Source organism: Kryptolebias marmoratus, linkage group LG4 (genome assembly GCF_001649575.2).
Source record: "Kryptolebias marmoratus isolate JLee-2015 linkage group LG4, ASM164957v2, whole genome shotgun sequence".
In the NCBI taxonomy this organism is placed as follows: domain Eukaryota; kingdom Metazoa; phylum Chordata; class Actinopteri; order Cyprinodontiformes; family Rivulidae; genus Kryptolebias; species Kryptolebias marmoratus.
Window position 1 is genome coordinate 2,430,273 of NC_051433.1, and position 11,800 is coordinate 2,442,072.

Below are 11,800 nucleotides of genomic sequence, written 5' to 3' on the forward strand. Positions count from 1 at the left end.
GAAGTGGAGAAGAAAAGCTCAAGAGTCATTTTAGATTTATCACCTAAAAAGAGCCAAATACTACTTCCTGATGCACTCCAGAATCACACCTTCAGATAAAAACTGTTTTTTATCTGACAGGGTTTTAAGTTGTAGATTAATTAAATGATACCACCTATGTGTGGGGACTAAAGGAAAGTAGCTATATGCCATCCTTTATTGTTTACCTCACTCCAGGGTAATCCTGCGCCCTTAAAGGAGGTAAAACGTAACTTTGCATTTTTAAAATGACAGATTATTTGTCAGATTTCTCTGCTGTCATCTGAGCAGCTTGTCGCTGCCCACACATCAGAAAGCTCCGAGTGACATAACCGGGCTGCAGTGATGATGTGTGAAAGAAATATTTAATCAGACAAAAACTGAGTGTGAGGCCACTTTTCAGGCAGGAGGGAGAAGGAAGAAGTGCAGGCGCAGATGACAACAACAGCCTGTTTGTTTGCTTTATTGAGCTGGCATTTAAGGAGCAGGCTTTTATTTTTGGAATGCACTAAATGAAAGCAAACTTTATCAGAGCGACAAATTTAAACAGCTAAGTCAGGTAATTATGAAATGATTTTACAGCTTTTTTGTGGACTCTTTTCTTCACCTTCGCTGACAGACTTAGGTTAGTATAAATTTAATATATATATATTAAATAAACCAAAATAAATGGAAATTTTCTGCAGTTTTAAACCTGTGAAGGTGTGAAGAAATTGCAGACGCTTGTTGTTTTATGGAGTTTTTTTTTTTGTCATAAAACTTTAAATTAGAGAGCAACTGACAGCCATATAATGAGTCAGTGGCGTTAATGGGGTTGAACTTGCTCTAAAAACTAATTTCTTTCATTAAAAGTATGGAAGAGCGAACGCTGCATCCATCTTACAGCTTTTAATTAAGAGCAGACAGGAAATGGGCCATGCTTGGTAACTTTCAAAACATTTTACTTTGCTTTTTATTCAAGTAACAAAAGCATCCAGGTCCATTAAAGGAGGGAGAGTTTCTGTAGGTTACTGAATTACACAATGGTTTTTTTTGTTTTTCATTTATAAATAATCCTAAATGAATAGAGACTCCGGATGTACGGCTACAGGAGATCAGAGTGTCACCCACGCTGGTGTTACTGGCTTCGTCTGCTGATCTAATTCTGCTGCTGGCAACAGAAACAAACAGATTTCCAGTCCTGAGAAATGCAACCAGACGGGATCAACAACAGAATCAGAAAGCTAATAGTTGTTTATTTTATTTACTGTGTGAAAGACAAACCAACCATGATGAGATTTTATCTCAAATTACTGCAACATATGCAGACAATTTAATGTTTAAAAGCTTAACACACCTTGAAGGAATGCATGGCAGAGTTTTACACTGAGATCATGTTGTGTTTCAATCAAACCTTGAAAATGTTGTTATGCAGAACTGCGAGATGTCCTGTTCAGAATATGTTTTGTGTGTGATTATCAGCTACAGCCACACCAAATCTTAGCAGAATATTTGTAAAATTAACTAAATTAGAGCCATTTTTGTGTTTTTAGGCTCCAAGAGTTAATCAGTGTCTGGGTGTACATCACATCTGCAGTTTATAATAAAATTCTTTCAGAGGTTAATGACATGATTTTCAAACACACACACACGCACCTACACACGCACACAGACAGAAGCAAAAACATTATTGCTTGCTTTTCGGGCCTTTTGGGAGATAATAAAACAGTGTAACAACGTACCAGCATGTGTTTCTGGATTTGATCCACGCGTTTATCCTTTTTATCTCTTATAGATCTCCTTAGAGCCTGTGCACGTGTGTGTAGGTGTGTGTGTGTGTGTGTGTGTGTGTGAGAGACAGAGAGGTGAACTTTAGTGATTAAGTGTAATTGTAACAGTTGGCCAACATCTGTGTCCTTGACAAGCTGGCGCGTTCCCCTCGGCCCCTGAAGGAACCGCTGTCCCTTTGTACCTGCACTACATTACACACACTCATTACCTGAACACACACACACACACACACACACCGGCAAATTATTATGGGAGGGGGGTTAAAGGGGGCCCTTACTCTTCCTGGGAATTTCAGCCAGTTATTAGGGTTTTAATTGTTGATGGGCCTCCTGCCTCCACAGTCGGCGTCGCTGCTCTGTCTGCTGTGACCTGATGGAACAAACTAAATCCATCAGTTATTATTACTCTACATGTTGTATTTAAATGAGTGGTTGTATGTCAGAAAGATGTAAATGTTTCTAATAGTTAAGCTGTCAGAGAGATGAGCCTGCTGACATGATCTCAGACCGATAACCAAACACAGGATGGAACTCTGCAACTAAAGAAATCAGGTTCAAACACTCATTTGGTAACATATTGCTTTGCAAAAACAACCCTGCATATTAAAAACTGAGCTGCAGCAGACACACTTTCAATATAATCAAGTCACAACTGCAGCAAACAAACAAAAAACAATCCAACAAAGACGACAGCAGGAATGTTTCTAAAGACACAAATAACTAAAAACGCCTGAAAGTATGAAAGCTGAACGTGGAATCGAGTTGGTGACTCAAACTGCAGGAGAATTGTGGGAAACCGGATAAATTTTCAGCTGCAGACTGAGTGAATGCTAAACATTTGCGACGAATCGACCTGTGAGCCGTTCTGAGTGCACCTGGCTCGCTGAAGTTCAGCGTTTAGCAGATATTTTTCAGCTGACAGGTCTGTGTTGTTGCTACAAAGGAGTTTAATTTACAAAAAATGTTGCCAAATAATAATTTACACCCAAACTGATCAATCTGATTTGATCATTTTTGAGTTATTAGTTGATTAATGTGTATATATTTTTCATTATTGCTTGTTTTGACTTTATTAGCTGTTGACAGGGACAAGCAGTGAAAACTAAGATGTGTTTCCATCAGAGATTTGTCATGAATAATGAGGAGTACAGATGGAGTCTTCAAACAAAAAACAGCAAAGACAGGCGAGAACAATGCAATGTGTGTGTGTGATTTAGTGTTTCTAACACTACATAAATCTGCAGCGCTGGTTTTGGCCTAATGCATTCCCACACACACACACACACGGATGTTTGAGAGCTGCAGGAGGAATGTGTGTGACGCATGAAGTTTGCAGGTTGGGCAGCAGCTGACTGATGATCTCTGGGAGCTCCAGGAGTCTCAGGCTCTCTCCGTGTCGTTGTGTGATTCAGGCACTGACTGACGAGAGCTGAGGACGCTGTTAGCACCTCGTTTTTAACCGTTCTTCGATCTGTTTCCCTCATCTGACGGCTTCAAACCCTTTTTTGAGTTTTCAGCCAATCTCCTGCTCCTCGTCTCATCAGGTGGAGCACTTACACAGTGAAACCTGGCCTCTGACACGTTCACTTCAGCTCAGGTTGTTTTTATAGCACCGGTGCACAACAATGGTCATGTCAGGGCGCCGTTTAACCCTCCTGAAGCCCTCGTAACTGAAGAGAGGAGGAGAGGTCCATGTAACATCATATATCTGATTCAGATCCAGATTCAAATCTAATTACTGTCAATTCAATTCATATTATAATACAAAACATTCATATAGAGCAGGGGTGTCCAATCCTGGTCCTCAGGGCCTCCATCCTGCAGGTTTTACTTGTTCCTCTGCTCCAACACATCTGATTTAAATCAATGGGTGACTAACAGGCTTCTGCAGAACATGAAGAGGTGATTTAACCTCTGAATCAGGTGTGTTGGAGCAGAGAAACAAGGAAAGCAGCCATTTGAGAGGACAGGGAAGAGACGCAAACAAACACAGGAGGACTGGTCCAGGTGGAGTTTCTATGGGAAGCAGCAAAGTGGGGACATGTGGACAGTTTGTCCTCCAGCAGTCTACAGCAATGATTCCCAAAGTTGGGGTCGGGACCCCAATGTGGGTCACCCAACACCAAATAGGGGTCCTTATAATCTCCAGATATCAACCTACAATTAAAAACCTAGTTTTTATGATATATTTGCACCATAATTGTGACAGAGAACTGCAATACAAATCATAAATTGAATTTAAAAATAAGCATAATGGATGTTAGGACTGATTGTGTCGTCATTATGCTCTTATTTAATTGGGTCATTACCATTTTTGGATATTTAAACAGCCAACAGATTGGGTCACGCACCTTTGTCACTATTAATTAACTAATAATTAACTATTATGAGTCGAAAGCTGTAAAGTTTTGGAAGCACTGGTCTATAGTAGCTTATAACAGCAGAACTAAGGGAGAGCTCAGGAAACCCAACCCTAACTGCCTCCTGTTCTACTTTTAGAACCTCTAGGAACCACAGGTAAACCTGCAGTCTGAGAGCTGAGTGCTCTGTTAGGAAAATATGGAGCAATAAGATCTTTAATATCAGATGGAGCTGGTTGTTAGGAGTTTTGGATGTTAGGAGGAAGATTTTAAATTCTCTTCTGAATTTGACAGGAAGCCGATGGAGAGAATCTGATCTCCTCCAAACTCTGGCAGCAGCAGTTTTGGATCAACTGAAGACTTTTTAAAGAGTTGTTTAAGGACACCCAGATAATAAAGAGTTAACAGTAATCAAGCCTTAAAGTGATAAATGCACGGAGCAGTTTTTCGGCATTATTTTGGAACAAGGTGTCCAAGCAGTCCTGGTATTTTTAATGAGGGGCGTTAAACAACACATGCTGGTCATTATCGTCCAGCTTTTGTTTATTTTATCACTAAACGGCTTCCCGCCTGCAGCCACGCAGCAGAAGACGCTATAGATCGTAGCATCCAGCATTTAAGGATGAGCATCAGCGATCCCCTGACGTTTCCTTTATCCCCAGCAGCAGATCAAAGTCTTACCAAACTCCAGAAAACAGTTTATCATCCGGCAGCATGAATTTAAAGTCACTCACTCTTTGGGGATCAATAAGCTTTTCCCTGAACGCCACCTTTGGATTTCCATCGGTGATTTATAATTCAGCTTAATTTCCAAACATCTCCGGGCAAAGAAAGTGAGCAGCCCAAACCTAATCCAGGTTAATCTAGTTTTAATTCACTTTAATCTGAATCTGATTCAGTAAAATTCACCCGACAGCTCTCACTTTTCCACCAATGTTGGTGCAGTTGGACATTTTTAACACTTTCAGTTTTTCTCAATGATTCTTTTAAACTCTTTATCTGGAAAAAAAACAACAAATGCTAATGTTGTGTTTTAGCTCAGTTGGTCAGTTTTGAGGATATTTGTTGTTTGTCTTTTTTCTTTAATTTGTAGGAAGAACACATTCTGCACACCACAACATTTACACCTCAAAGATCTTCCCCAAACTAACCAACCTGCATTAAAATAAATGATTTTTTTTTTTAACTGGGTCATCTTCAGCCTGTTTCTCACTTGGCTGCAGCTTCCACCACCGATGAGTTAGAAGCTCCAAGCTGCAGATATGTTCCCAGCAGGAGGTGTAACATTCCTCCACCTGCCTTGACCAGGATCTGCTTCAGGTTGTTGTTTTTACTTGTGCTTTTCATCACACATTAACAACAACAGCTGGCTCAAATGATATTTGTGGTTCGGGGAATAATTTGTAGCTTTTTGAAGCCCTGAGCTCATTTTCTGTTCTTTTCAGCCTCTGTCTCTGCAGACTCCACAGCTCTGTTGTGTCAGATGAGGTCGATCCCCCGGCGAGTAAAACAATGCAGGTGTGCAGCTCCGCACCAGAAACAGCTCGCAGGCTGTTTTTTTATTTATTTATTGTTTCTCAGTGTGACATTTTCAGTGTAAAGGTTAGACGCTGCAGATGTTGCAGGATGCTCGCTGCTGCAGTGGGGCTTGTTGTCAGTGTGATTTGAAAGATCTTACTGCAGAAATCAAACTGAACTCAGGCCTCATGGCTTTAAAATGGATCCTCTATTTGCTGTGAAGACATGATGGTGACAGCAAACTGTGTTCTCCCGCAGTTATTCTGACTTAGTCCTTGTCGCGTGACACGTCAGACGGTAACTTCATGCTTCTCATGCTGAACAGGTATATTTATGTATATATTTTATATAAAATGTTTTCTGTCCATGTTTATTGATTTATATTGAGGTGTCTGTTACATCTGTGCTGTGTGGCGATGGGGCCTGAGTTCCACGTTGAGACATCGTCTTCGGGTACAATCCCTTCTCGGGAAGTGGATTGTGTTCTCCGAAGCTCACGTTGTCGAAAAGCAACCTCACGAATCCAGATCCCAGCTTATTACCATAAAGGGAATAAAGGTATTTAAATCCATACTGGTAAAGTCCGTCCCAGTGGGATGTGTGTGTGTGTGTGTGTGTATGTGTGTTATTCTACAGCTGGGTGTGGTAAATGTTTATAAAATGAAGAAACGGGGAATTCACTGATTGGGCCAGAAGTCTCGATTCGGCACAGCCTCTGTTATTTTGAATAAACTCTCACTGTTCAAGAATAACTGATGTCTGTAAAGTCATTTCTTTGATCATTATATCTCTGCTGCAGAAGGAGACACTTCAATATGAAGATATTTATGTCAAAGTTGGTTAAATTAATTTGCTTTTGATTGTCAGAATTATTCCTGACCTGAAAAATAAAATGTTCTGTGATGTAACATTCAATGTTTTTCTCCAAGACAAACAGAAAAAGAAAATATTGAGTCAGATCTGACTGCAGCATCTGTTCAGGAACTATTTCAACCTATAAAAACTGCTGGAATAAATTTAGTGCTAAATATAAATTCCATAGAAGAATAAGAGTGCGAAGCTGTATGAGTGCATTTTAATCATGAAATACTCGACTTTTCTGCTTTAAATTGCACCAGAAAGTCCTTTCAGGACATTTCAGCCTAGTTTGGAAAGAAAGTGGGCCGCGGCCTCAGACTGTCAGCTTTTATAGGTGCCAGAAACTAGAACTCCGACTTAAAACCAGCACCTCTTCTTTTATTTGCTCCTACGGGATTATATAATACTGAATGTACAACTCTCAGGAGACTAAAATAATCCTCACTGCAGCAGAAATAAAAGAAGGCAGTTATAAATATAAATGTACTTTTTACCTTTTTGGGCAAAAAGTTTGAAATCCCATCTGTGCTCTGAGAGAATATTACGATATCTGACAAAGACTTAAATCTAATTAATGCCATTACAAATCATTTAAATGTCGGAATTATGTGAAATATATGTAAATGTAATAAAGGTCAGTTTCTCAGTTTTATTTTAATGACAAGCATTTTATGATGATGACCTAGGAAGGAAAAAGAGTCATTGTGTTTTAAGTTTATTTATTAACGCACCTGTCAACTAAAGCAGCATAAATATTGTTCCCTATAGTTATTATTTAAATTAGAAGTGTGTCTAATTGAGTGTATCTGTAAAGATAGTAAGAAGGAAGTACCCTAAACAACATAAATGAATACAGAAGGATGAGATAATCCACATTTATCCCATAGACAGTAAAGCAATTATGATATTTTATTAAATATCTTAATGATCTCAGATTATTTAGCACATAAAGTCAGCAGTAAGAGATGATGGGACAATGTTTTAGGAAAGCATTGTGTTTAGAAAATAGAATAAACTGAATTTATTGATGAAAAAGGTCCTGAAAGATTGGATCAGATGTATGAAAGTGATGGACTGTTCATCTCCTCAGGATTTATTTACATAAATTCAGCTGCAGTTTGCAGCGTCTGTTTTCCTGCATGTTTCTGCTGGTCGTTACTGATCCGATGGTGGAGGTAACGCTCACGCTTCAGCTCCATCTGCTCCTCCTCTCCAGGAGCTCGTTGTGTTTTCTGCTGAGTCAACAGGAAGTTGAGGGTTTTGGCCCTGAACTCAGATTTCCCAGAAGGCCCGGAGACGACGCGGCAAGATTAAAACGCTCTCCCACGAGACCCAGCGGGCCCGAGGGACCGGCGGGAACACAATCAGGAGCCGCCGCTGCCTTCTCCTTTCAGAGACACTGATGAGAGACCAGAAAACACAAGGATCACAAAAAAAAAAAGATTTTCAGGTTTTTAAAGTTTCCAACTAGGCCAGAGGTGAAAAAAAGTTTATTGCAGCTACATCAGTCTTCAGTTATTAAACATCTGTTTAATTTGTTTTAACTGACCTTTTGTTGCTTTTAGCTTTTACAGCTCAGTCTTTTCACAGGAAACCATGTCCTCACTTCACCCGGTGTATAAAGACAAACACAGCAGGGTCACATGTTATTCTGCACAGGAGAACACACTTCCACAATATCCTAATCTTCTGCTCTGCTCTAAAAATAATGTTTCTGTTCATGTTAATTTGGAGGCATAAAACGAGGGTCTCGACTCTTTTCTTCTGACTTCCTGCTCGTGTTTCTCATCGATTCAATGCTCTAAAAACTGATGAAGTAAAAAGGAAGATTCCTTGAAGGAACCGATCTTGAACGCCAAAAGTTTTAAACAAAAAATGACAATCTGTTACCTCGAGTTTTGTCTTTAAAACTTTACTGTTTTACAAGGTCGATCAGCTGTGGCGGCCATCTTGAAATATAATCCGGTTATTACTTCCTGAGAGCTGTGAGAAAATCTGTCCGGTGGTTCAGGAGATAATTGGCTAACAGACAGGCGAACAAACACAGTTACATGATCACCCAACAGATTATTCTATCTGAGCCTCCTGAGCCCTGTGGTTGAAGGTTTCAGACACCGAGCTGAGAGTCGGGGTGGTAGTAGCTGAGCCTCGTCTCCAACTCATACTTTGAGCACGACGCATTGGAAGACATCTTTGCTCGAAACTGTTGGAGGGAACCCTTCGTGTGTGTTTGTAAAATATCTCTAGAAGCAGAGGGCAGAGTTCAAAAACCTCTCAGAAAGTAAATATTTGCTGCACATGTGAAGAAGCCAGTCAACACCTCGGTGAATTTCACAGACACGGAGCTGAGATTCGGGGTGGTAGTAGCTGAGAGTCATCCACAACCGCTAACACATCATGTTAGAGCTCGTGCACAAATCTCCCTTCAAGGAACGCTCGGCCGTTCATGTTTATATAGTTTTATGTTTTGTTTTTTTATAATAAACTGCCTGAACAGAAGCATGGGGATGGATTTTACCTTTACTCTGATAATAACTCCTCTTTTATCCTTGACTGGTAAAACATTCATATTTCTTGTCTTTGACTTTAAGAAAGTAAATATCTGTATCACGGGTGACGGACAGCTCTTTGTGTGAATGCTTCTTTCTACAGGCAGGTCGGAAACAACGTCTTTTCCTAAATTGATGACATTGATCATTTCTGCCCCTGTGGGTTTCATCAATGTTGAGCTAATGAGTGAAGACTTTCAGGATTAATTAGGCATTTATGTTACTTTGTTCCCCTTTTACCATCCCGTTTCACTCCGTCATTCCCTCCTACTGTATATCACCACCACCAATCTTATTGCTGTTATTTTTAAAAGCTGTCACCCTCAGAGCAAACAGTTGGGAGTGCAAATGGTGGCTCCATTGATTTTTTTTTTTTTTTTTTTTGGGGGGGGGGGGGGGATCTCTCGTCTGCTAGAAGCCCCACAGCAGGTTGTGAGTTATAGGGCTTCATAACATGTTGATTAAAACTCTGTCAGCTTGATTGAAGACTGGAGAGGCTGGAGTCCTGCGTCAGAGCGAGGCACCTCTCAGTCACCCTCAGGTTCCTGGCTTGTAACAAAACACATCACCAACCAGTAAAACAAACAAAAATCAGGAAATTTGACATCATGCCATTAAAAACCGAGAATTCCTTGAATGAATGCACGTTGCCTGAGTTTAAATTAAAGTCGTCTTTTGCTTCAGTCGACGTTCGGCTCAATCTTGTGTGATATTACAGTGAGACGTGTTAGCGCACATCAAACTTTAATTTAATATTCGTAAATCTGACTAAGTTATAGACTTTTTTTGTTCACTAAGATTGATTAGCTGTGGCGGGCGTTTTGAACTGGATTGACTCCAAAATAAATCAGCTGTCGATCTACATCCGATGATGACTTTCTGACAGTTTAATTAAAATCTGTCCAATCGTTCCGAGATTTTTTGCTAACAGACTGAAACAGTTAATGCTAAAAGTTGTAGCTTTCAATCAGTGTTGGGGATGAACCTCAGCTACAACCACGTCTGATTTCAGCTCAGTATCTGTAAAGTTGTAGCCATTTTTGTGTTTACAGTTAGCTGCGGCAGCCATCTTGAATTAATCAGCTGTTTACCACTAACTTTTACAGCCGTTTTGTCTCTGTGCCGACGTTTTTACGATGTGTTGCTGCCATCAAATTCAAAATTACCTCTTTTTTTCTTCTAAAAACTGTAAAACTCTTTAGTTTAAATACTTTATATGTTTACTGTTTTATTGTAAATAAAATATGTGTTTATGAGACGTGAAAATTATGTTTTTATTTTTCATTATGCACAGTCCCAACTTTTTTGGAAATGAGGTTGTATTTTCAGCCCAGGTTTTAGACTTATAGAAACTCCAGATGAATGTTTATAGGTCAGTTTCAAAGGATTACACGTGTTTCATAATGTTTCACCGTTTGCATAAATAAACCTCTCTTTGTTCAGTTTGTGAGTCATTCTGCAACTTTCACTATAAATAAAAAGCTGCGTCTTCAAGAACAGATTAAGCATGTAAAGAATAATGAGGAATTTTATTCAGACCGTAATTTCTAAAATAGATGCAGAACACACTGAGCTGAAATGCTTCCTGCGGAGGATGACGATGTTCTAAAATTAATACACTTCTAGGTCACAGTGAATTGGTTTAGCTGCTCAAGAAATGACGACCAGAAAGTAAATCTGTAGGTTTAGAACAAAAAAAAAGCTTTATTACTGGAACATAATGCTGTATGCAAAATGATGTTGCAGGAAAAATGTAATTTGTGCAGAAAAACTAAGTGTTTGATGTATTTTTAATCCATTTACAAAGATGTGTGGGATCTCTTTATGCTAGCACAAGGAGATAAAATGAAAGCAATACTGTGAGTAACAAGCATGCAGATTAGTTGTAATAAGTTTTGTTCAACTTCCTTAATTTCATATTTCATAATAGTTTCATAAACAGTCAAGCTGAACCAAAATAAAAACTATAGCAGCTCTTTATTACCATCTAGTGGCCAACACTGCAAACTGCAGGCCTGGGAGGAAAGGATTCACCAAACAACCTTCTTGATTTAACTTATTTTTGTCTTTTTCAGACTTAGAGGACAACTGAGGTATTCCAGGTGGATCATAAGAACACATATTACTTTTTAGGCAATTTAAATAGAAAATAAAAGCCAAGTTTTCCACAGTTTTAGACTCCGATTATTTTATGTTGTGGAATTAATCAGTTGTAGATGACTGGGTTAAAACAGAATCTCATGCTGTATTTCAAATGATCTGTTAGTGTTTTAAGTTACATATTCCTGTTCCTGTTTTTTCTCTTTTTGAGGGAAAACGGTTTGTATGAATTAATGAAAGCAGCAGATATAAAAAGATGAGGGGCAGAACTCCAAATAAAACAAACTAAACTGATCTGTTTAATACGTTATTGATCAGATGATTGATTATCCAGAGGGTGTCACGTTCCTCTGCTGCTGTGCTTTTATTCTTGTTACAGCAGTACCATGAAAGAAAAGAAAAAGTTTTACTCTCTTTTAATTAACATCCTACAACAAAGTGAACCACGTTAATTTGATTCATAATAAAATCACTTATAATGAAATGTTATGACAAGATAATTTGAGCCTGATTATCAAGCTGAATTAATCAAATCTCGCTTTGTGCTGAATGCTAGTAAATAAAATTGACTCTAATCCTTCTGCCTAATTAGTTGTGACTTCTGGTTCTGATCCGTCTCTGCAGAACG